The 24,558-nt window shown below is 42.6% G+C and overlaps 1 long non-coding RNA gene across 1 annotated transcript; it reads right to left on the reverse strand.

The window, feature by feature from the left end:
* Nucleotides 1-18,616: 18,616 nt before the first annotated feature.
* LOC306641799 lies at nucleotides 18,617-21,870 on the reverse strand. The gene is made up of 3 exons (XR_013758286.1): nucleotides 21,755-21,870; nucleotides 20,728-20,947; nucleotides 18,617-18,910 (listed from the first exon to the last, which is right to left on the reverse strand). It is a non-coding gene; the product is annotated as an uncharacterized lncRNA (long non-coding RNA).
* Nucleotides 21,871-24,558: the final 2,688 nt, after the last annotated feature.

Genomic DNA, 24,558 nt, shown 5'->3' on the forward strand with positions numbered 1-24,558 from the left:
TGTGTATTTCTCCTTATTCTGGAAAATTTCCTTTGAATGTTGCAATTGAGAATCAAGCAATGTGTAAATATTAATTATTTGTAGTGATTTATCCATTTTCTCCCCTTTTCCAGTACAGACATTGCTTCATTTATTTAGAGAAAATATTTTTGGCCCTTTTTTTTAAACAAAACTTCAGAAAATACACCCTCAAGACCAGTTCTGCTTTTATTTTTGTGACTTCTGATTCTCATCCATGATGTCTCTACCACCCCATCACCTCTACCATAACTTTTGGTATCTTATAATCTTTGATTCCCTGTTTGTCATTGCCCTTGGAAGTTACATTTGTTAGTCATCCAAGGTGTAGGATGGATACGCTCTCCTCTAAGGCATTCATATTCCTTCTAAGAATATTAGAATTTCTAACAGTTGCAATCATTTGAAACCAATTCCATAACTTGATTTTTAGTGGCTCTTGACTTGTAGATCATATGTATGTGGGTGCAAGTTTATCTAAGAGCAGGTATTAGGCCCCAGAGCATATTCTCTAGAATTTTCTCATTGGTCTCCTATTCATTCTGAGGCAGGTTTTTCTTTAAAATTCCCTTTGAATGGGCCAGAGAGTTGGATTAGCTATGGTTCACCCTTAATCTGAGGGTGATTCTCTTTGGGGGTCCCAGCTTAACATCAGGAATATCTGCTTTAAGACCTTGGATAATGGACCTGACTTTTGTTCCTCTCATCTTCAGGGGATATAGAACCAAAATCCAAGTGTCCACAGCAGATGCCCTCAGGGCATGAGCCCCTTTGGTCTTCATAAATACTCATATATATACAACACATACATGTGCTTAGAAATCACATTACAGACTTTCATATGATAATTAGGAGTTCCTAATGTGTTTCTGAATTGTTGCTACTTTAAAGTTATTTTTAAAATATGTAAGACTATATTACATAACATTTTTCATTGTTTTCTTTTTTTTATTTTTTTCTTTTTCTTTTCTTTTCTTTTCTTTTTTTTTTTTTTTTTTTCTGCTGGAGAGTTAATCTGACTAATCCAGTCTGCTGTTTCTGGAAACCAAAAGCTACTACTTAACATCAAACTATTTTTATATATTACTTTTATTCAAATAAAACTTAAAGAAAAAGAGTCAACAGAAACTGAAAATATGAAGACAGTTGGGAAAAGCCATGGATGACACAGATGCAGAAGGAAAAAGTGACTCATTATTTAAGATCTCACAGAAGTGAAGAACTTTTAACTGAGTCTTAAATTATTAGAAGAAATATCCAAAGGGATAAAATATGGCCCTCCGAGAGTAAGGGGCATGTACCAAGCTTGGAAGGGGTGGGAAGCATGGCCTGTCAGGGAGGGGATGCTGCAGGACTGTGGCCATGTAGTTAGTCCACAGGCGGCTGCAGGGACTCCCCACGAGGCATCCTTCTTACTTCACTCCTCACCTAGGTCCTGCTACCACCATTTCCCTCAGGCACTGACCTGACTCTTGACTTTATCTCCCAATTCCAACAGCTCCTCAGCTGTGATAGGAGTACTTGGCTTCCCAGCCCCAGTCAATGAGTTTCACTCACGCTCTGGCTATTTTTGATTGATCCTCTTGACTGGCTTTCAAGCGAACCTTAAAGCCCTGGCACCAACTATTTTGGATCATTATGGTTCTTCCTCTGCCATCAAGTGTCACATCACTTAGATATGGAAGGAAGAGAAGCAGATTGGGGAGAGAAGATAAGTTGCATTTGAAGCATGTGGAGTTTGAAATACTAAAAATTTCAGTAAGCTGTTTGCTACATTAATCCAGAACTCATTGGGACACTTTGAACTAGTAATAAAGATGTAAGAGTAATTAGTGGGCTGGGGAGATAGCTCAGTTGGTAGAGTGCTTGCCTTGCAAGCACAAGGCCCTGGGTTCAATACCCAGTACCGCAAAAAAAAAAAAAAAAAAAAAAAAAAGAGTGATTAGTATACATGGGGTAACTAAACCCTTGGGGAAAGGTGATGTTGCTCCACTTATGACACAGAATGAGAAGAAGAGGGATGCAAGGATGCAGCCTGGAAGTCCCCAGCATCTTGCAACTGGCCAGAAAAAGGGGAAGGAGAAGGACACAGTCAATACAAATTCTAATTTACTACTCTAGTTTGAGTTTGCTCTGGACTGTAGATGTGAATGCAGTTTCTAAAAATACCTAACCAATTACCAGGAGAATATCTTGGGCTCTGCAAGAATCCATCTCAACAACAATTAAAATATATTATTCTCCTTGAATAAATGCCCAAAGAGAAGTGAAAAGTATTTTTCTGTAGGTCTCCAAATCCTACTTGGGTTTTTATTTGTTGTTGTTTGTTTGTTTGTTTGGAGGGGAGGGTACTGGGGATTGAACTTGGGACCACTGAACCCCTAAGCCACATCCACAGCCCTATTTGCATTTTATTTAGAGACAGGGTCTCCCTCTGTTGCTTAGTGCCTCGCTGTTGCTGAGGCTGGCTTTGAACTCCCCGACCTCCTGACTTAGCCTCCAAGCCACTGTAATTACAGGTGGGCACCACACGCCTGGCTCCTATTTGGTTTTGGAATTTTTGGTTTTTTAAATTTTTTTAGAGTTATAGATGGACAGAATGCCTTTTATTTTATTTATTTTATCTTTTATGTGGGGCTAAGGATCAAACTCAGTGCCTCACACATGCTAGGCAAGAACTCTGCCACTGAGCTACAGCCCTAGAGCTCCTACTTGGTATTTACTGCTGTATTTTTAAACAGTTCGTGGAACCAGGATAGCAGGGCTTGAGACGGCAGGGTCTCTGAATCGCTGCACAGCACTCTTCACAGAGAATGTGGGAAAGTGAACACTGTTATAAAATCAGAAGCTCTTAAGCTGGAAGGACCTTTAGAGAGGTTCTCAATTAACCAATCAGATGGTTTTTAACAAGAAACACGAGAATTATCAAGGTCAGTTGATTTGATCAGCATTCTCTTGCAATGTTAAAGTGCAGCGCTTCAGCAAGAATCTGTCTTCTCCATTCCAGGACACCGACCAAGTAACAGCTGCCCTTAACAGAAAACTCAACAACAGTCAACAACACAGCTCTAAACGCTGTTTCTCTGTCTGACCCAACAGGAAGCCCAAAGGTGAGAGAGGAAGCTTCCAGCGTGGTAGCTCAGCCATTCCACTGAGGACCTGATCTTCTCCGTTCTCCCGTTTCACCATCCTCTGTGCACAGACCCTCACCTGACGGTTCCATTTGTGCCTGGAGAGAAAGGAGGGGTGTGAAGAAGAAAGGAAGCATCTTCCTATGAGGCTTTGACTTTTTCTTACAAATAAAAGCCTCAGTGAGGGTCGTGTACCATTATCTGGTTGGCCAGGACCGTCTGGTGGCCACTTACAGCTTTGGGGATTCTATGCAAGAGAAGAGCAAGAGACAAAGTTCTCAAAATGCTTTTCTTATACTATCATTTTCAAACCAAACCACTGAAGAGTTTTGCTTTTCTTCATTTTTCACCCCAGAACTAAGTATTTCTCTTGCAATATTGTAATAATGACCTTCACAAATATGACTTTTATATGTAATTTAGCCAGTGGTGATAACTCTAACCCCTGTGATCACCATCCAGAACAAGAAAGAGATTGTTCTGACAATGTAGAGTACAAAACAAAGCAAACTCAGTGTCTCCTACACTCTCAATCAACCACATACTCTGACACTAGAGTGTGGGGTTCCCCCCACATACCAAGCAAGCAATGCTGCAGCCCCTGGCCTGCCTGCTTCGGATGCTAATAGCAAGCCTCGGAATCTTTTTTACCTGTGCTTTGAAACAACTTGGGTTGGATTGATTTACTGCAATGGCTCACAGAACTTAGAAACACGTTTCCTAGTTTATCATCAAGGATATTCAAAGGACAGAGACAGACAGATGCATAGAGCTCAGCACCCGGGAAGTAGCAAGGAGCTACTGGAAAACTCCCAGAATCCAGTCCTTTGAGTTTCTAGGAAAGCTTTATTACTGAAGCATGGCTGATTAAATCAGCAGCCATGGTGAGCTTAACATCCAATGGCTCTGTCTCCTTGCAGGGTGGCAGGTGGTACTCAACCCTCTCACCCTGCCTCGGTTTTTCCAGCAACCAGCCCTTGTCCTGAAGCTACAAAGGGACTGCCGGTAATCAGTCAACTCATTAAATAAAAAATGCTCTAACTCTGAAGGTTACAAGGATATTGTACATTATATGCTAGGAAACTGAAAGAAGCCCAAATATATATTTCATGAGGTCACAATTACAAATCCCCATCTATTCCTTCCCAATCCCAAACTCAAACCTCCTCCCCAAGGGCTCTCAGATTTTTAGTGATCGTGGTTGTTCTTTTCTGTGTCATTTTACAACATGTGTCTGCCTCCTAGAACATGCAGGTTCGTTTTGTCCGTTTTTATATTTTACGTAAAGAGAAGCACACTGGGTCTTTTCTTTGGGGACTCTCTGTTCCCCCTAACATTATGTAGATAAGCTTCATCCACGCTGCTGTCTGGATCTGGCTTCCTTTCTCTTCATTGCTGAAAAGAATCCCACTAAACAGATACACTTCAGTTTATTTTTCCGGTCTGTTATTGAGGGTCATTTGGGTTGCTTCCAATTTGGGGTTATTAGGAATGAAGCTGCTTCAAACAAGCGTTTGTTATCTTTAGCCACAAAGACTCACGTCTCTGAGGCATAGTCCTAGGAGAACTGCTGAGTAACGAAGCCTGATGGGCTTCAGCTTTAGTGGGTAATGCCAAACCGCTCCAAAATGAGCACGCCATTTGTAACCTTCACCGTAGGACAGTTTCTGACGTTCTACGTCCTCGTCGGCCTTCAACAGTGTCAAACTGCAAGCTTTGCAGGCATCATGGCAAAGTTGTCATATCCTTACCTTGTTTCTGTGGTTTTATTTTGTATTTCCGGACTGCCGAAGAGATGGAGACCTCACCACATCTACTGACCAGCTCTTTTGCTCAATGCCTCTTCAAGTCTTAATCATTTTCTACCGGCCACTACGGCCAGTAGTGACCTTGATACATCCTAGGAACGGGTCTTTTGCCAAATATTTTTTCTGGCAGTCTGACGTGTCCATCCACTCTTTTTATGGCATGCTTTGATGAATGGGGTTCTCAATTTTAATGCGTTAAATTTAGCAATCCTTTCTTCTGGTGATTGGTGCTTACAGTGCCTCATTTCAGAAATCGTTCCCTCCCCTAAGGCCGTGGAGGTGTCTTTGCTAGTCCTTCCGCCGTGAGTCCACTTTCATACCCAGGTCTTTATGTTTTCTGCTTCTGACATCAAGGACTAAAACCCTACTGATGACCCTCCCACTCCATCCACTGCAGAAAACAGCTATGATATCTAGAAAACCACAGAGTCAAGAACTACTTACTGAAGGGACTATTGACTGAACAAAGCAGATGGACTCCAGTGGAGGAGGGAGAGGGAGGCAGTGTAAGCAAGTTCCGTTTCTGGGTCTCCTAGTCCACACAGCAAGCACAGTGATGGGTGGGGAAAGAGCCCTGGGGAGGAACCCACAGTCTTTGATGGCATGGAAACCAGAAAAGGGAAGCCAAGAGTGTGAGTGAATGCTGAAGAACTGGGGGAACCCCTAAGTGAAAGAGCCAGAGAAGGGATCCCCAGAGTCTGCCTTCCCTCGAACTGTTGACCCTGCACCCCGATATCATGAATGGTTTCAGTCACCCCCACAGAAGGCTGAAGATCTCCACAGACTGAAACTGCCACCCAAGAGTTTGAACCCAGGGCTGGGGCTGGGGCTCAGTGGTAGAATGCTGGCCTAGCATGTGTGAGGCACTGGGTTCCATCTTCAGCACCATCTATAAATAAATAAAATAAAAATCCATTGACAACTAAAAAATATCAAGAAAAAAGAAGAGTTCAAACCCAGATGAAAATCCTCCCTTCTGAACAAAGAGAGCCCTGCAAGGAGGAAAGCCACGTGATCCAGAAAACCATGCTTCACTGTCCTGACCACCAGGTTGCGGTTCAAAAGGACCCACCGTACGAGAAGAACCAAGAAAACAAAACACATTCTCCAGAGAAAGGAGTATCGGGTTTGACTTCAAGTTTGGTTCCCTGTGCTGAAATCTACATTTCATTTCCAGTCTGTTTTAATTTTTGTGTATGTTGTTAGAAAGGGAGGTCTTTTCTTTCTTTTCTTTTTTCTTTTCTCCTTCCTTCCTTCCCTTCTTCTTTGCCGATTGTCTTAATTCCATTTATTGACATTCACTGTTGCTCCTTCAACCTGTGCAGCCTCAATCAGTCATATATTGTATGCATATGACCCTGTGTCTAGGTTTTCCATTCTAATCACTTGACCCCCTTGTCAACCAACAGAGCACCGTGGTAGCTTTATACTATGAATCGATTTGGTGGTGGGGACTGAACCAGGACTTTGTATACTAAGCAGGTTCTCTTTCCCTGAACTGCACCGCCAGACCCTAGATTGATATGTGATACGGAGGCCTCCCTACCTTATTCAAGGATATCATGGCTACGCATGGCACCTTGCAATTCCATATACATTCTAGAATTAGCTTATTAAGTGCTACTAAGCAAACACACAATTTGTTAGAAGTGTGACTGAGGTTACTTGAAACTGCCCAGTCTGCTTTGGAAGCATCTATGTGGCAGTGTTGAGTATGTTAATCCATGGTCATTCCTTAGCAGTGTAGTCGATGCTGCTTGGAATCACTTGTTCAATTTGGGAATGATTTATAAAATGGCGCTGAGTCCACTAATTCACAAACAATACTTAGCTTTCCATCTCTTAAGATTCCTCCGATGTCCCACAATAAATTTTTATAATTTTCCCTGCAGAGAACTTTTGTTCTCTGGTCATCTGACACTTTTTTGCTGCTATTTTAATGGCATGTTTTAAAATTTTTTATTTGTATCTTTCTTAAATACAAAAATGCAATTTTTAATATATTCACCTTGTAGACAACAAAAAAGTTCACTTCACTAATTCTGTATTTTTTCTATAAATTGCTTTGTTTTTTTTCCATGTGTACAATCTGTGGATAATACTAGCTTTATTTATTCCTTTAAAATCTTTGTAACCCTGTTTTTTCTTATTTACTGCACTGGCTGGGACCTCTACAGAGATGGATAAAATGGTGTTAGCTGATACCCTGTCTTGTTTCATCTCTAAGGCAGACCTCAGACATCTCACCATGGAGGATGAATTTATTGAGTAACTATTATTTGCTAAAGATGGTCCTTAGTGTCCTGAAACCATCCTTTAAGATGAAGACGTTCCTATCTATTCTGAGTTTGCTAAGTGATATTTGTGTTTACTAAAAATTATGAAGGCATGTTGAACTCTCAAATGCTCTTTATAAAACTGCTAAGGTGGTCATATTATTTTTCTCATTTAATGTGTCAATGTGATGAACTATATTCATTGATTTCTAATGCTAAACTTAGACTACATCCAACATGAAAATGACACACTTGTCCTTCTATGACTGACTTAAATTTGCTAATACATTGTTTAGGATTTCTGCATCCATGTTCATGACGTTTCCCTTTCTTGCAATGTCTTTGTGTGGTTTTCTGATCAAGGTTGTGCTAATATACCAGAAACTGGAATGCTTCTGCTTTCTGAGATCATTTATGCAAGAACCGGGCTACTTATTCCTGAAAGGCTTCCAGAGCTCACAAGATGATCACAGCCTGGCTGGCATGGCCTCTGGCCAGCCTCCTTCCTTCTTCTCTGCTTGGTTGGGTTTAAGGCACCTCTCTGGGGTATTCCCGGGAGCTGGCAAGATGGGGGGCCCATTCTCGGTGTGGCTAAGTCTTTCCCAAGGCCTCCGGCCTGCACGGACGCTGCCCTTGCTGCCCCACCTCAGGTCTTCTTGCCCCCTGGGGTGCTGGTGTGCAGTGAGCACTGACCTTGGGCAGAGATGGCTGTGTGGTTCTGGCATCCCTAAACCTTTCTGTTCTCATCTAATAATCGACCTTGGATTTCCCCTTGCCTTTTCAGATCTTTAATGCTTTCATGGTATTTTTCTGTCTCAGTCTTTTTCATTTCATTTCATTTCAGCAGGAAGGTTTAAGCTAGCTTAGCGACATTACAAATATGAGAACCTAAACTACCCATGTTCCTCTTGTCAAATCCATCCTCCAAAATCCACCTTTGTCTACTGAAACCAAACCTATTATAGAAATACCCTGCTGGGAGGTTCAACTTCACAATAGATCCACATGTTCTAATCAAATGACCGTAGTTGTCAAATGACACTAGGACCAGCTAAAATTTGAATTTTTAAAAATTAACATAGTGTCCTTATTTAAATGAATAAAAAAGGAAAGTTAAAATTTTCAGATCTAACCTGGAAAAAAATCTTACAGCAAATACCTTTAAGGTATACATCTAAGAATAATAGAATAGCAGCTGGTTGTGGAGGTGCAGTCCCAAAATCATCCGGCTACTTGGAGGCTGAGGTGGGATGTTCCTGGGAAATAGAATGAGTCCCTGTGTCAAAAAAAAAAAAAAAAAAAAAAAAAGAAAAGAAAAGAATAGGAATCAAGACCATTGTTGAATAAATTAGAAGCATCAACAAAATCTATAACAGTACGTATGCATATGCGCTTGCAGGGAGAGAAATTCCCAGTTACACCTGCCTTTCATCAATCTGCCAGTATCTTTTATCTCTTTTCAATTTCTGGGAGTTTAGTCTGCAATATTTGCAACTTTATTTATTAAGAAAAACAATATGACAATGGTTTTTTATCTCATTTTGATGTGGGAATATTTAGCAAATTAGAAGTTATTCTTTTTTTCTCACTATAAAATAATGTAGACTTTCTTCACTCTGGATCCAAAGTCATTACTTGAAAAAAAAATGGAGTCAGGAAAAGGAGTCTCTAAATAATATGCAGTGGATTTTGCACATCAAAATTCCACTTCTATTATGTATTGGTTTAGAGTAGATGGACATAAGTATTCTCTTCAAGTGTCACCTGGTCTCATAGAGATGATTCTAGGGGAGATTGCTTTGTCATGCTGACATTTACAGAAAGCATTATAACATTTGGTGAATGCCTATTATAAATAAGTTCAAAGAAAGAGTCGCCCAGAAAAAGATAATTGGTAAACATTAAGCATTCAAGTGTTATGAAAGAGTCTTCCAGGAGGTGAACTCTTCGCTCTGCTAAAGCTCAAGTTGGCTAGTTCTTTTTTGAGTAGAGAATACAATGTTGATGATCAGCACATAGTGACTCACTTTGTCCTGAGCAGGACCAATCCCCAGCATCCCATTCTGCCTGGGGTGCCCAGCAAGGGCCCAGCACAGAAGGAGTGGTTATCTGAGTTGCATCCTTAGAGGAGAAACAGCAAGCAAAGAATTGAAAAATCCTCAGTCCAAGGGACAGGCTCCAAAGCCCTGGGGGACCTGTGGTTCCATTAGCAAAAGGTCCTAAAAGACAGTTAATTTCAGGCTCAACTTTCCAGGAAGTCATGCTTCAATTTTTCTTTTTTCCCTTTTCTTGCGATGCTGAGAATTGAACCCAGGTCCTCACACTTGCTAGGCAAAAGCTCTATCAGTGAGCTATAGCCCTACCCCTTTTTATTTTGAGATGGGCTCTTGCCAAGTTGCCCAACTGGCCTCAAACTTGGGATCCTCCTGCCTCAGCCTCCAGAGCAGCTAGGACTGCAAGTGTGCACCACCATGCGTGGCTAGACACTTCATATTTTGGATGAAATGGTTCTCCCTTAGAGCATCTGGACAGCACCCCCATTCCCAAGCAACCACTGATCTGCTTTCTGTGGTTAGTTTGCATTATCTAGGGTTTTAAAACAATGAAATTATACACCTAGAGTGTTTTCAGTTTATTCTCATAGAGAACAAAGAACAGAAGGATCAGGGATTAAGAAATAAATTCTGAAATTTACCTTTTCATTACCAATTATATGTGGTTCTACTTCCTAACTGCCTGAATGGAAATGCAATGTGGAAAAACCATCCCATTGCTCAGACGGTGGGAGCCGTGGATGGAGACATCTTTCTGTCCTCCGCACTAGGATCGGCAGTCCTGAAAAAGATTAATCTTCACCCAGAAATTTTACAGAAGCTGAAACTAACTATCTGAACTTTCACTTAAGGACCACAATCCCTTCAACACCAAAGGTGGGAGACGGGGCTTTTTAGTGTAGTCAGACAGAAACTTCTTTTAAATATTGCCTTTTCAGTGAGAATGGTTTTAAGTGGTGAAATGGCATTTTGTCTAAATAAAAAGACATAGGCCCAGGGGCGTAGCTCGGTGCTAGAGCTTGCCAACATGGACCAGGTGCTGGGTTCAATCACCAGCACCACCAACAACAACAAAAAGAAAGAGGGAGAGAAAGACAGACATAACTTAAAGACATTTAATTTCAGTTCAAGTTTCTGCTTTAGACTAACTTTATGTTGACCTTTAGAGGTCAGACATCCAGTCTAAAGTAATTTTAAGTGTGACCTATAACAGCAGAGCAAATAATAGTTACTCAATAAATTCTGATGAAAGTAGAACTATTTTTGTTCATCAACAAAGACTGCTTTATAGGTCTTACTACAAATAATATGGCAGACAGTTGTCCAAATTATTCATTTCTTCTTTTCTCTCTTTCTCTTCCCCAAAGTGCTAGGGATGGAAGCCAGGGTCTCATGCATCCTAGGCAAGCGCTCTCTCTCTGAACTACACCCCAGCATACCTCACCCCAGATGATTTTTAAAGCATTTCCCACATATTGGACATTTCTATTGAAAATCTAATGTGACAGAAGTTTAGTATCATCAATTGTTCAAATATGTAATTAACAAACTATATGAATAAAATGTTCCTACTTCTGATTGCTGTCTTATATTTTCTAAAATAAAATTTAAGAGGGAATTTTGTCAAAACAACATTTTAAATATTGTCTTCCCTCAGGAACCCCACATTACAAGGAACAATACCAGCAGATCCCATATTCCAACTAGCCAGGTGCCCATGTGTGACAGATATCACTAGTTACATTTAGGGGACAGGAGAGGTAGACATAGATCACAGTAGGACTTTCACTTTAACATTTATATAATTTTATAAATTGTTTACATTTTTACAACAACATACTACTTTCATAATAAAATATAAAGGTATCAATATTTGGGGGATAACCAAGTATACTCTTCTCAGCAAATGCCAGCATTTAAACATGCCAAAACCAAAATAAATCCAAAATTATATATTGTGATTATTTGTGTAAGTCATTAAAAATGTTTTTGTGTAACAGGTGATTTTCTTTTTTTCTTTCTTTTTTTTTTTTTAGTGTATGTGTGATACTAGGGACTGAACCCAGGAGTACTTTAACATTGAACCACATTCCCAGGCCTTTTTATTATTTTGAGACAGAATCTTGCTAAATTGCCCAGGCTGGACTTAAACTTGTGGTCCTCCTGCCTTGGGCTCCTGAGTAGCTGGGATTATAGGGTACCACCGTCGCAGTGAGTTTTTGTTTTGGGTACTGGGGATTGAAATCAGGAGCACTCAACTACTGAGCCACATCCTGAGCCCTATTTTGTAAGTATTAAGCAACTCTGGGTCTCATTGAGTTGCTTAGCACCTTGCTGTTGCTGAGGCTGGCTTTGAACTCGCCATCCTCCTGCTTCAGCCTCCTGAGTCACTGGGATTACAGGCATGCACCACCGCACCTGGCCCGTGTGAGTTTTAACGGGGCGGGTTCACCTCTCCTGGTGTCAGTGTTTTGCTAGGACAGTAATACCCTCTTCTCTGAGGTTTTGCTTTCCATGGTCTCAGTTCCCTGGTCAACTGTGGTCTAAAATGGTTAAGTGGAAAATTCCAGAAATAAACAATTCCTGAGTTTTAAACTGCGTGCCATTCTGCTTAGTGCAATGAGAGCTGGCACAGTCCTGCTCCATCCCTCCGTTAGCTGCCTGTGAGTCACTTCATAGCCACCTCGGTTATCTGATCAACTGCTGTGGTGTCAAGAAGCTTATTTTACCCAAAGTGGCACCAGAACACAGAAGTCATGATGCTGGTAGTTCAGCCATGCCAAAGAGAAGCTGCAAAATGCTTTCCTTAAGTAAAAACATGAAGGTTCTCAATAAGAAAGGGGAAAAAAATCATATGCTGACGTCGCCAAGATCTACGGTGAGAACGGATCTTCTATCTGTGAAATTGTGAAGAAGGAAAAATAAATGTATGCTAGTCTTGGTGGAGATCAAGCTGCAGAAGTTGTGTCCACAGTGTGTGGTCAGTGCCTGGGCGAGATGGGAAAGTTGTTCCATTGTAAGTTTCTAGACTCCTCCTCCATTCAGGTATCCACTAGGAATTTGGGGACTTATCATACAGGGACCAGCGGAGACAACTATGTAAATACACCCTTGTGACCTTCCTCGTACATTACACTTTTTGCATATCTCTGATTACTTTCTGAAACTAGAGTTCTACAAATGGAATCTGATGCTTCACGAAACTGAAAAGTGCGTAAGTGACGGGGACTCGTGACTCGGGAAAGCAATGCTGTCAGCAGCCCGGGTTCATCGCTGTCTTCATTCTGAAATCCAGCAGGAAGAGTGCTTCCTTATTTATGCACTTGTCTGTCAATGTCCAGTTCCGTCTCGCTGGCCTTGATCTGGTCTGAACCAATCATCTCGTGGTACAGGTCGTCAGCACACAGGCAAAGCGATGCTGCCCATGTCGGGTGCTCCCTGGAACAGTAGAGAAATGGATGCCACCAGAACTGCAGGCGCTGAGTGTGGCACAGGCTTCCCTGGAGGGGGACTGGCCTGCCACTAGCAAAAAGGAAGGGCCGAGTCCAAGCAGCAAAAACACTGCCTGGGCCAGGTGCACACTTGCATGGAAAGAGGAGGGGAGGAAGCTGGGGTCCAGCACTTGGCTGAGGTGACCACTGACACAAGAGCTCAATGAAAATAATACTCAGTGACCATTCAGCTTGAAAGTGTCTCCTATTTCCATCTAACTTTATCTGAAATGCTGTGACCACTGTAAATTTGACAACTATTTCCGTTGCTCATTCCTTTTCTTTAACCTGCTACTATCATCAGCTCAGGGCATTGTTATTAATGTAACATTTCTTTCAGCCTCACAACAATTACCTGTAAGACCAACCTGAATATGAAAACTAGAGTCATCACCAAGACTCATTCAATTTCAAGTGACTACAAGTAAACGCAGTTGGACCCGGACTGTCACTCCGGACAAAGTTCAGAGGCACAGGCCCTTCTCGAATTTATGAAGGTGACTCTCAGTTAAAACAGCCCAACTTGCTGTGCATGGTGGGACACACCTGTGTAGTATGAGACTGAGACAGGATGTCACTGGAACCCAGGACCTCAACAAAACAGAACAAACAAATAAACTAAAACACCCATCTTGCATCAATCTAGATCTGGTACAATTCGTGTTGAGTATTTATGTTACTTTAAAATTCTAGGCAAATCAACACCTTTTAGATGAAATTTTATCTTAATGTAAACTTTCTATAAAAATTCTTGGGTTAAGTAAAGAAAATAATTACACTTTAACTTATTTGGTTTTTAAATCTGGGTTTTGGGAGCTTAAAGAGAAACATGCTGGTACATTTTTTTCCTATATTTAGAAATCTACAGTATCCTTAGGAAGACTAGAAGCCATCTCCAGCTCTGTCTGGGGAGATCAGTTCAGGGCGGGGTGATGGTAGTGGTAAGCATAACATAGGGAGAGATTATGGATAGAATTACATAAAAGTTTTAACGGGATTTATGTCAGTGAAATAAGCCTAATTTATTTTTTAGTGGGACTGGGGATTGAATCCAGAGGCACTTAATTACCAAGTCACATCCCCAGGCTTTTTTTGTATTTTATTAGAGGCAGGGTTTTGCTGAGTTGCTTGGGGCCTCACTAAGTTGCTGAGGCTGGGTTTGAACTCGAGATCCTCTTGCCCCAGCCCCTGGACTCACTGGGATTATAGGTGAGTGTCCCCGCACCCAGCCCCTTTTTATTTTCTATTTTGAGACAGGTTCCTGCTAAGTTGATTAGGGTCTTGCTGAGTTGCTAAGGCTGACTCTAAACTTGCGATCCTCCTGCTTCAGCCTCCCGAGTCACTGGATTACAGGCATGCCAGCTGAAATAAACCTTTCTGATGCACCCCCTTAATCCGTTTCTCTATGACCAGCACCAACGCTGGTCACACTGCACAACCTTCTCCTCGCCCCGCGTCATGCTTGGCAGTCACCTTGCCTCTTATTCTGGGTCCCAGGTGCTTAATAGCTTTGGGCTGGCCCCTGGGTCTCAGGGCCTTCTGCAGGTCATTCTTTCCTGGAGCTATGCAGACAACCTGTAGGACAGGACTCCAGGACCAGGTTGGGAGTCCCATCTCAATTAGCCACGGGCTGGGGACCTACATATTCTGGTTTCAGATTCCCGTGAGAGTACTGATCTCCCTCGTTGCGTTACGTGCACGTTAACGTGATAGTGTAGATGGCCCATTACTCCAAAGAAAGCATCGAGTTGGGATTTGTAGAAGGGAGGACAAGGGTCACTCAGCAGCAGGATGGCCAGAGCGCCTGCCCTGTGTTTGGCTGTGCCCGGCCGCGCCCCCTGGTGGTCGCTCCTGAAATCCCAGTTGCCACACTGCCTGAGCCTTCATATCCCGACTTTGCTGTGACCTTCACCTTTTTCCCTTACTCTCCCTTCTGTGCAGCAGTGAAAACACCGTGTCTGATATTGTAGCCAAATGGCATATTTTAACTTATAATGAATCAAAAAAAAAAAAGGAAAGAAAAGAAAAAAGAAAGGAAGGACGCCATGTGTGGGAACAGCATGCCAGGCCAACACTAATGTAAGCATGCAAATTCAATCGTGAGAGTCCCAGGGAAACGGATGACGTCGCTCCGGCTCCCCCAGCGCCCCACGCGCTGCCAAGACAGTAGGCGTCGGGAGCCCGGCAGACCCAAGCCCAGACCTCGTGTCTGGGGACTCGTGGCGCAGTGAAGCCTCCTGGCTGCCACCGCGCAGACCCCGACCTGCATCCGGAGGCGCATCCCCGCGTTCCCATTCTGCTTGCAGGAGTCACCGACACTGCCAGGAGTCTCTCTCCTGCCCTGGGAGGATGACTTTCCTCTGACTCAGAGAGCCTTCCCCCACATTCATTCACGCATCTTCCCCTCGTTCATTGACTAAGTACTTGCTGTCTGAACTAAGTACCGCGCAGATGCTGGAGACGCACACCCAGCAAGACTCGGCCTGGCGCTCAGTCGCTTTGGCTTTTAGGCAAGCCCTGAAGTGGACTGTCACCCACAGAAGCTGCAGAGGGCCACAGTAGCCCCTGCAGGAGACCAGAGGGATACTAACGCTCCTTCTGTCCTGTCTGTCCTGGTTCACAGCACCTCGCAGGCCAACTCACGTCACGTGAGCAGGCGATGATTGACATTCACAGGGATCCTGAAGCACGACACACACGCTTTGGCGATCTTAAAGACAAGTGCACTTTCTAGTTTTAAGATGCTAGTCTGAGCACGCCTGTATGTTTATTCTTCCTACACCAGATCTACAGAAACGATAAGAAGTTCTTTTAAAAATCCTGGCTGTACTTGAGAATGTGAAGGGACTCAGATACCATGTGGGCTCCATGTAGACAGATGGGGTGGGACACAGGACTGTCACTGGGACCCACAGGGCCCTTCCACCACAGGGGCACAAAGAGGCTGGAGCCAGAGCAGGAGGTGCCCCCTCTCACACAGGCTCCAGGGAGATGGGAAAACCGTGGCCCATGAAGGGAGTCCACATCTGATTATCACCTGAAGAAAGCAGACACCACGGGAGAAGCCAAACACAGCAAGGAGGAAGGCGTCCACCCAGGGCTGTGGAGTTTAAGGAGAACTGGAGCTGGCGGCTTTGAAATAATATGGAATGAAAACTCAGGCACAGAAAAACTAAAAGGTTGCTCTCAAAAAAGCAGGGAACAGAATAGTGGTTTCCAGAGCCTGGGAAGATTTGGGGAAAGGAAGCATAGAGAGAGGACAGCCAGTGAGCAGGAGAGCTGGATAGAGGGACAGCCTCTAGGTCCTCACCTACCGCCAACGGCAGGTAGCTGAACATTTCAAAACACCTGGCAGGGAGGATTGTCAGTGTTCTCATCACAAGAAATGATGAACGTTTGAGTGACAGATAGCCCAGTTACACTGACGTGATCATCATACATCAAATCCACGTATTGCGGTTTCACACTGTACCCCATAAATATGCATAATTACTTTGTGACAATTAAAATCAATTAAAAATATAATTAGTGTCCTCTGAGGGACAAAGATGGATATCTGATTTCATGTTCAGCTCTGGAACAAAAACAGAAGGGCTGGGGATGCGGCTCACATGAGGCCCTGGGTTTGATCCCCAGCACCACAAAATGAGACCATGGGTGGAGCTGAACCATTTAACTGCTGGGGGAGGGGGGGGGGTACATCTTCATAAATAGGAAGAAAGTGCATTTGGTTTAGGATGAAAAAATTCCAGAGCCATTAGTGAACTAGAAGATGAAATCGAGTAATCACCACTCTGAACATGTTGTACAGCGCCCAAAACGATTTGATATATCGATATTGTATATTGTCCTATGTCTGAATATAATAAATTTCAAATTCTCAAGAAAAGTTCATCCTTCTTTTTTAATGTTAAACACTTCAGTTGAGCAGAACATTTAGCAAAAACAGGTTTTCCAGGTCTTTTATTTTTTGTTTTGGTATAGAATTTTTATTTAAAGGATATTTAAGTGATAGCCCTATGCGCATGGTTACTGCCAGACCACCTGATATCTGTAGGCAAATTAGGAAAAAAAAGTCTGAAACTATATATATATATATCTATATATCTGCATATATATGTATGTGAGTGTATATACATACATTGTATATATATACATACATTGTTGCATACCAAGGACTCTCAAACTACCCCAGAGCTGCTTAGTGACTTAAAACAACATTAAATCTATTTGCTCATGATTCTGTGATCCAAGTTGCTGAGCAGTTCTGGGTCACCCCCACCAAACACCTGGGGCACAGGTGTGTCTGGATGGTCCCCCTGGCCTCATTCACATGTTGGAAGTGAGTCTGGCTATCAGATGGCCAAATGCCTCCAGAAGGCTAGCATGGGCTCCTTCCAAAGGCTTGGACTCCAGAGGTCCTGAGATATGCAAGACCCATGCCTGCAGCAAGTCTTCACTGTCCCCTTAGCTGTGTCCCTGAGGGTGGAGAGGACCCACAGGGCACACAGGGACATAAGGAGGATGACATGCTTGTCACCATCACTACACTGCCATGCTATTTCCTGAAGATGCTGCTTCCGTCACACAGAGAAGAGCTGCAGCATGGTCCTCTGATTACGATGAGAGACTTCCTTGTAACTTTCTGGGAAGTTGTAAATGCTCTGCAGCATGTGATATTCAGCATGTGAAAGGGCTGAGGCTGTCAACCCTGCTGGTCATCCAGCCCTGCTCTGAATGAAGAGCTCCTCTTATTCTCTCAGCTCTCCCATGAAGGGTCCAAAGGAATCTGAGTTTCTATGAACAGTTTAAAAACAAAATGTGAAGCCAGGTACAAGACCATTCATGATCATTTCTGACCACCAACAAGAAACATTCCTGATGCCCACTATACACCCAACGGCCTGCAAGGGGCTGTGCTGCCAAGGGCACGTAGGGCCTGTCCACTTGGTGGGAAGCTTCCCTTTCGTGTGGCTTCAAAATGAACACATGAACCGATTATGGAACCACAGCACATGTTGCTGCGGGCGCCCGGAGAGGGGCCTGCTGGACCTGCAACACGGTATCCACCCAGAGGCCAGGGATTCCCAACACCTCGGACAAGTGAGTGATGTGGTCCTTCTAAGGATCCTGCCGTATATGGGGGAGTTTTAGAATCTTTCCTTCAGAGAAAGCACCACTGACTGTTGCTGATGCTCCCTCTTCCAGCCCTGTGGCCATCACCCCCTTGTTGCTTTTCACTTCTACCTGTGCAGATGTCCCCACCAGGGCACACTCCCCTGGAACCTGACAATGCTCACGGCTCTACTTGATCCTGAGAAACTTGGCAGATGAACTGTGTTCAAAGCTGCATTTCAATTTTCCCCTTTTCTGAAGCGAAGTCAAATAAAACTCTTGAGTAAAATATTGTTTCTTTATTATTCGGAAGAATAAGGGCTGCACATCAGTATTTTTCCCTCTCTCTCTCTCTCCCTCAATAGTGCCAAACAAGAACCACGCTTGGTTGAGATTTATCAAATACCTGCATTAATGTGCTGTTAAGACTAAAATTACTCCTTGGGAAATGTCTTACAAGCTTGATGAGAGGCAGTTATGTGATTTAACCGAGACAATTTAGAGAGATTATCATGCCTTGCTCGTCAAATAATTTTCCGTTGGAGAAATACAGAGATTTTTCTGAGAGTTCTTTTGTAGACAATCATTTTTCTTTATTTGTTGTATTAAATCCTCTGGACCTTTCCTGCCCCTGCCCTCTTTTTTGAGTATCAATTTGGAATGAAGGCTTTTTACTAACTTATTCCCTAGTCAGACAGATTTAAGGGTAATTGTATAAGAGAGAGAGAGAGGAATAAAAGGTCCATGTAGCAAAGGAGACAAAAAAATCTACTTATGTTTCATGGGTCCATATAAAAACAGTGAATATCTAGTAAGCACAGACAGAACTACAGTATAATATATGGCTAATAGGCCTATCATTAGGCATTCTGGTTAGAGGTATTCAGAAGTCTTCTTCCAGGTTAAGACCCAAGTGCTCATTGGGTGCAGTGGCACATCCCTGTAATCCCAGTGACTCAGGAGACTGAGGCAGTAGAGTCAAAAGTTCCAGGCCAGCCTGGGCAATTCATGGAGACCCTGTCTCAAAATAAAAAGGGCTGAGGATGTGAGTCAGTAGTAAACTGCACCTGAGTTCAACTCCCAGTATCAAGCAAACAAAAAAAACCTAAGTGCTTTTTAGCACTTTTAAGCACTTAGAGCTCATTTTACAAAATACCTTATTCCATGTATTATTAAAGTAAGAATTATCCATAAACTTTTCAAAAAATAGTTTTTCTAAAAGAAAGTATTATCTGTTATGAGTAAATTTAAACAACATAAAACCTATCAAAAATAAAATATGGGTTGGGGATATAGCTCAGGGGTAGACCATTTGTCTAGTACGTACAAGGCCCTAGGTTGGAACCCCAGCACAGCAAAGAGAAAAGAGAGACTAGTAAACGCCAATTACCGTAATGAACGTGCAGAGATCTGACTTCCGGATGTGTCTTTTTTCCCCATGGTTACATACATATCTCTTAATACTTTAGTTTTATTAACTAATTTTAAAAGCTGACCTTACTTGGTAAGTTGAAGTTTCTTTAAACTTCTAATGCATCTTTAGGTCCATCCATGCACTTTTTTTTGTGTTGATGTTGGAGTTGGAACGTGAGTGGTTCTGACCAAAGGGCAAGCTTCACTTTTTAAAAAGAACAAACCTGTTGTTAACAATTTTCTTTTGAATCTCTTGGTTCCTTCCTCTTTACTCTCTCACCTGATTAAAACGGCATCTACCAGAATTCTGCTTCCAGCCAAATTGCAGAAGAGAGGCCAGATTTTGCCTTTTTGTCTAAATAACTAAAAAATAATAATAAAATTAAAAATGGGGAAGCAAAGGTTTTTGGGTGCTGGCTCGGGCAGCACAGGACAGTGATGCTGAGAGGAGACACCCCAACCCCCAGCATCCTGCCTGAAGGGAGCTCCTGGCTGTGGCCCAGGAAGGGCACCAGGTGGAGCTCAGTGGTCTCCTGGAGCTGTGGAGATGAAGTTGGGAGTTTGTGGTGGCCACAGTGGCTGAAGTTTGGAAGAAAGGGCCCCTACATTTTGCTTATTCACAGTGGATTTTGAGACTATATTCTGATTGTAAATTAGGGCAGGGAGACTGCAGATGCTTTGGCCAACCATTGTGCAAATCCCTTTTCACTTAGTGGGAAGAATGCTGGAGTTCAGGTCTGCTTTTAATTGTCACTATATACTTGGTCGAGCCACATGAAATGGCTCTTTTTTAGGCAAAAAAGAAAGAAAGAAAGAAAGAAAGAAAGAAAGAAAGAAAGAAAGAAAGAAAGAAAGAAAGAAAGAAAGAAAGAAAGAACGAGAAAAAAGAAAACCCTTAAATATCAGCGATTTCCTCTGGATGAACTTGATAACCTGGTGCCCTGGGGTAAGTCACTTTCTTCTTTAGGTTTCTGTTTTCTCATCTGTGTTTATAACACAGAGGTGTTTTTCTTCAGCAACCTTCAACCTGACTGCTCACTAGAATATCTTGGAGGGTTCAGAGGAGATTTCACTATGGTCAGTTTGGTCAGGTCCTGAAGACTTTCAAGTCTCCTTAGTGTCTGTCACGTGCAATGGACAGGAAACCTGCAGAAACATCATCAGCAAGGGTCCCTCCTCCCTCTCTCACATGATTTGATTTTTCAGTTGTGATGGTTGATTTTTGCTGTCAGATGCACTGGATTGACAGACACCTAGACAATTGGAAAAACATTCTTCTAGGTGTGTCTGTGAGGGTCTTTCCAGAGACAGTTGGCATGTGGGTCCATTGAACTGAGTGGGGAGACCCATCTGAACGTGGGCAGCACTGCCCAATAGGCTGGGACCAGATGGAACACCAGGGGAAGGAGGAGGCGGCTCACCAAGGTGTCCGAGCTCCAGTCTTCTTCGTGGATGTCCCCTGACCACGGACACCAGACTCCGCCTGTCAGCCTTTGAAAGCAGACCTCCCGGGAGCAAGCCTGAGACCAGAGCTGCCTCGCTGGTCCCTCTTCTGAGGCTCCAGCTTCCTGGACCGAGCAGCTGTTGGTTTCCCGTCTCTCCGGCCTGCAGTCCGCCATGGTGGGACTATTCAGCCTGATCCTGTAAGCCAACCCAGTAAATCCCCTCTTCTAATTATATATATACATTCTATTGCTTCTGTTCCTCTGGAGAACCCTGATTTATACCATGGTACATTTCTGTCTTTTCAGGGACAGATGCCATAGGTAATTATATAATCACGAGAATGTAGATTTTATAAGATTTAAATTTTGTTTTAATTTTTTTATATGTGTGTGACAAGAAAAGTGTAGCAGAGGTGCCTCTCGGATGTGACGAATGACGGAGATTGCCCCGGGTTCCCTGCTCTCCTAGGGCTCTATGGGTGCCGATAGCAGAGCTTACGAAGGATAGAGAAGTGTGGCACAGAAGTGTGGCAGCCAGCTTTCAGATCCTGTAATAACTACCTGAGATCATCAGCTTAAAAAGGGAAAAGATTTATTTTGTCTCACGGATTTGGAGGTTTCGGTTTTGGGCGTGTGGTAAGTCAGTACATCATGGTGGGAGTATGTGGCCCATCCACTTCCTGGTCAATAATGAAGGGAGTAAGAGAAAATGGATGGAGTCCCAATATCCTCCTCCATGGGGCCCTTCTACCAGGGCCCACATCCTAGAGTTACCACCGCCTCCCAATAGCACCAGCAATGGGGACCAAGCCTTTACCACAAGGGTCATTGGGGAACTGATCCAAGAAGCAAGGCAGGGTGGGGGGTGTTGCCAAGTAGTGGCCAAAGGGCCTGGTTGATGGGCATCTCACCTGCACACCAGGTGGAACCCAAGGCACGTGCACCTCTTCCTGCCCTCAAGGTACACCACTTTAGCACCAGGCCCTCCTGTGTGGCCACTCACCCTTCAAGGCTGCCCTCCATGTCTGCCTGCACCTGAGATCACGGGCATAGGCAACTGGGGACCAGGCTGCATGCCATCTCATGGAGAGTGTTCACCTAGAGACGGCTCAGCTCAGGGCGTTCTGAGAACTCCATATCAGAATAGTCACAAGCCAGTTTCTATTTTTAAACATGCCTCACTTAGGATAAAATTAACTTTGTAATTTCACTGACAGTCTTGCCTTCCTTGACTACCCAGGAAGTACTCTCAAATTTTATATTTTTCATCAGCTTAAATATTTGTTAGGTTTCCAGGGAAAATTAAGATAAAATTGCTTTAGTTAAATTAAACAGTACAAGTACTTCAGGGCATAAATAAAACCCAAGCATTGTGGAATAAACTACTGCAAGAAAAAGAATTCAAATGTGCCATCCATAGATATTTGACCCCACTGCTGGATAAAACCTTTTATCATGCCAGGGTGAAGGCTGCTAGCCTTTTCTAAAAGGTTCTTTGCAACCCAATCTATGTATGATTTGACTGAATCAAGGTGGATTCTAATTGTGGGGTGTGTGCCTCATATGCTCTAGGAATTGAACCCAGGGTCTTGCATGTGCTGGACAAGTACTCTACCACTGAGTTACTGCCTCAGCTTTTATTTAAAAAAAATTTTTTTTTTTTTTAAACTGGCGATTAAACCCAGGATGCTTTACTACAGAGCTAAGTCCCCAGCCCATTTTGTTTTTTGAGACAGGATCTCTCTAAATTGCTTAGAGTCTTGCTAAGTTGCTGAGGCTGGCCTCAAACTTGCAATCCTCCTGTCTCAGCCTCCCAAGTCACTGGGATTACAGGCATGCACCACCACCACACCCAGCCCAGTTTTTTTTTTTTTTTTAATGTCATTTTGTTGTTGTTTTATAGTACTAGAGATTGAACCCAGGAGCCCAACTTGTGATCCTCCTGCCTCAGCCGCCTGAGCAGCTGGGATTTCAGGCGAGGCCACAGTGCTGGGCTCACTCAGATCTTCATTCTGTATTCTAATCATGATTCTCAGCTGTCCTTCCCACAGGCCCTGTGAGTTAAGGCCAAATTTATGTCTCACATCAAGATTATTAGTGCATTAAAACACAAGTTTCTGATCATTCTTTTCTCCTTATTATTCTCTCCATTAACACTAGACTGATGGATATAAATGGAATTCATTTAGAATTTGAGATTAATTTAACTTTAATGTTTAATATTTAAATAGTAACACATTTCCAGGAGCTTAATACTATTTATCTGTCCATTAATAAAAATTCTAAGTACATTAACTAATTTTCTACCATAAAAACCTGTTTCACACATGCCTTAAAACTCCAGACAAGCAAAGGAAACTATCAGCAGTGTGAAGAGAGAGCCTACAGAGTGGGAGAAAATCTTTGCCACTCATACTTCAGATAGAGCACTAATCTCCAGAATATATAAAGAACTCAAAAAACTCTATACCAAGAATACAAATAACCCAATCAACAAATGGGCTAAGGAAATGAACAGACACTTCACAGAAGATCTACAAGCAATCAACAGATACATGAAAAAATATTCAACATCTTTAGTAATAAGAGAAATGCAAATCAAAACTACCCTAAGATTCCATCTCACCCCAATTAGAATGGCGATTATCAAGAACACAAGCAACAATAGGTGTTGGCGAGGATGTGGGGGAAAAGGTACACTCACACATTGCTGGTGGGGTTGCAAATTAGTGCAGCCACTCTGGAAAGCAGTATGGAGATTCCTCAGAAAGCTTGGAATGGAACCACCATTTGACCCAGCTATCCCACTCCTTGGCCTATACCCAAAGGACTTAAAATCAGCATACTACAGAGATACAGCCACATCAATGTTCATAGCTGCTCAATTCACAATAGCCAGATTGTGGAACCAACCTAGATGCCCTTCGATTGATGAATGGATAAGGAAACTGTGGTATATATATATATAAATATATATATATACACACACACACACACACACACACACACACATATATATATATATATATGAATATTACTCAGCCATAAAGAATGATAAAATTATGGCATTTGCAGGCAAATGGATGAAATTGGAGAATATCATGCTAAGTGAGATAAGCCAATCTCAAAAAACCAAAGGACGAATGATCTCGCTGATAAGCGGATGATGACACATAATGGGGGGTGGGAGGGGTTGGTGTTAGGGTTAGGGTTAGGGAGGGAGGCAAGAATGGAGGAAGGAAGGACTGTATAGAGGGAAAAGAGGGGTGGGAGGGGTGGGAGGGGTGGGAGGGAGGGAAAAAATAACAGAATGAGTCAAACAACATTACCCTATGTAAATTTATGATTATACAAATGGTATGCCTTTACGCCATGTACAGAGAAACAACATGTATCCCATTTGTTTACAATAAAAAAAATTCACTCATTTAAAGGGTACAATTAAATGTGCTTTAGCAAAGGAATGTGTAACCACCACCACAGTCATAATATAGATAATCTCTATCACACAACAACATTCTCCTGCCTTCTTGCATTCAAATCTCTATCTTTTTCCCATTAGATCCCATGACAATCACTGATGTCTGTTTTATTTCTATAGTGTGCTCTTTCTAGTATTTCAAATAGATGGAATCATTCAACATGTAGATTTTTGCATTTGACATCTTTCACTTTGCATATTTTTTGAGATCTCCCTGTAGTTTTGTATGTCAGTAGCTGGTTCCTTTTTATTGTTGAGTAGCACTCCATCTTACAAAGGCATAATGAATTGTTTATTCACTAACAGGGTAATGGCCATTTTACTTT

Source organism: Sciurus vulgaris (genome assembly GCF_902686455.1).
Source record: "Sciurus vulgaris genome assembly, chromosome: 12".
Classification (NCBI taxonomy): domain Eukaryota; kingdom Metazoa; phylum Chordata; class Mammalia; order Rodentia; family Sciuridae; genus Sciurus; species Sciurus vulgaris.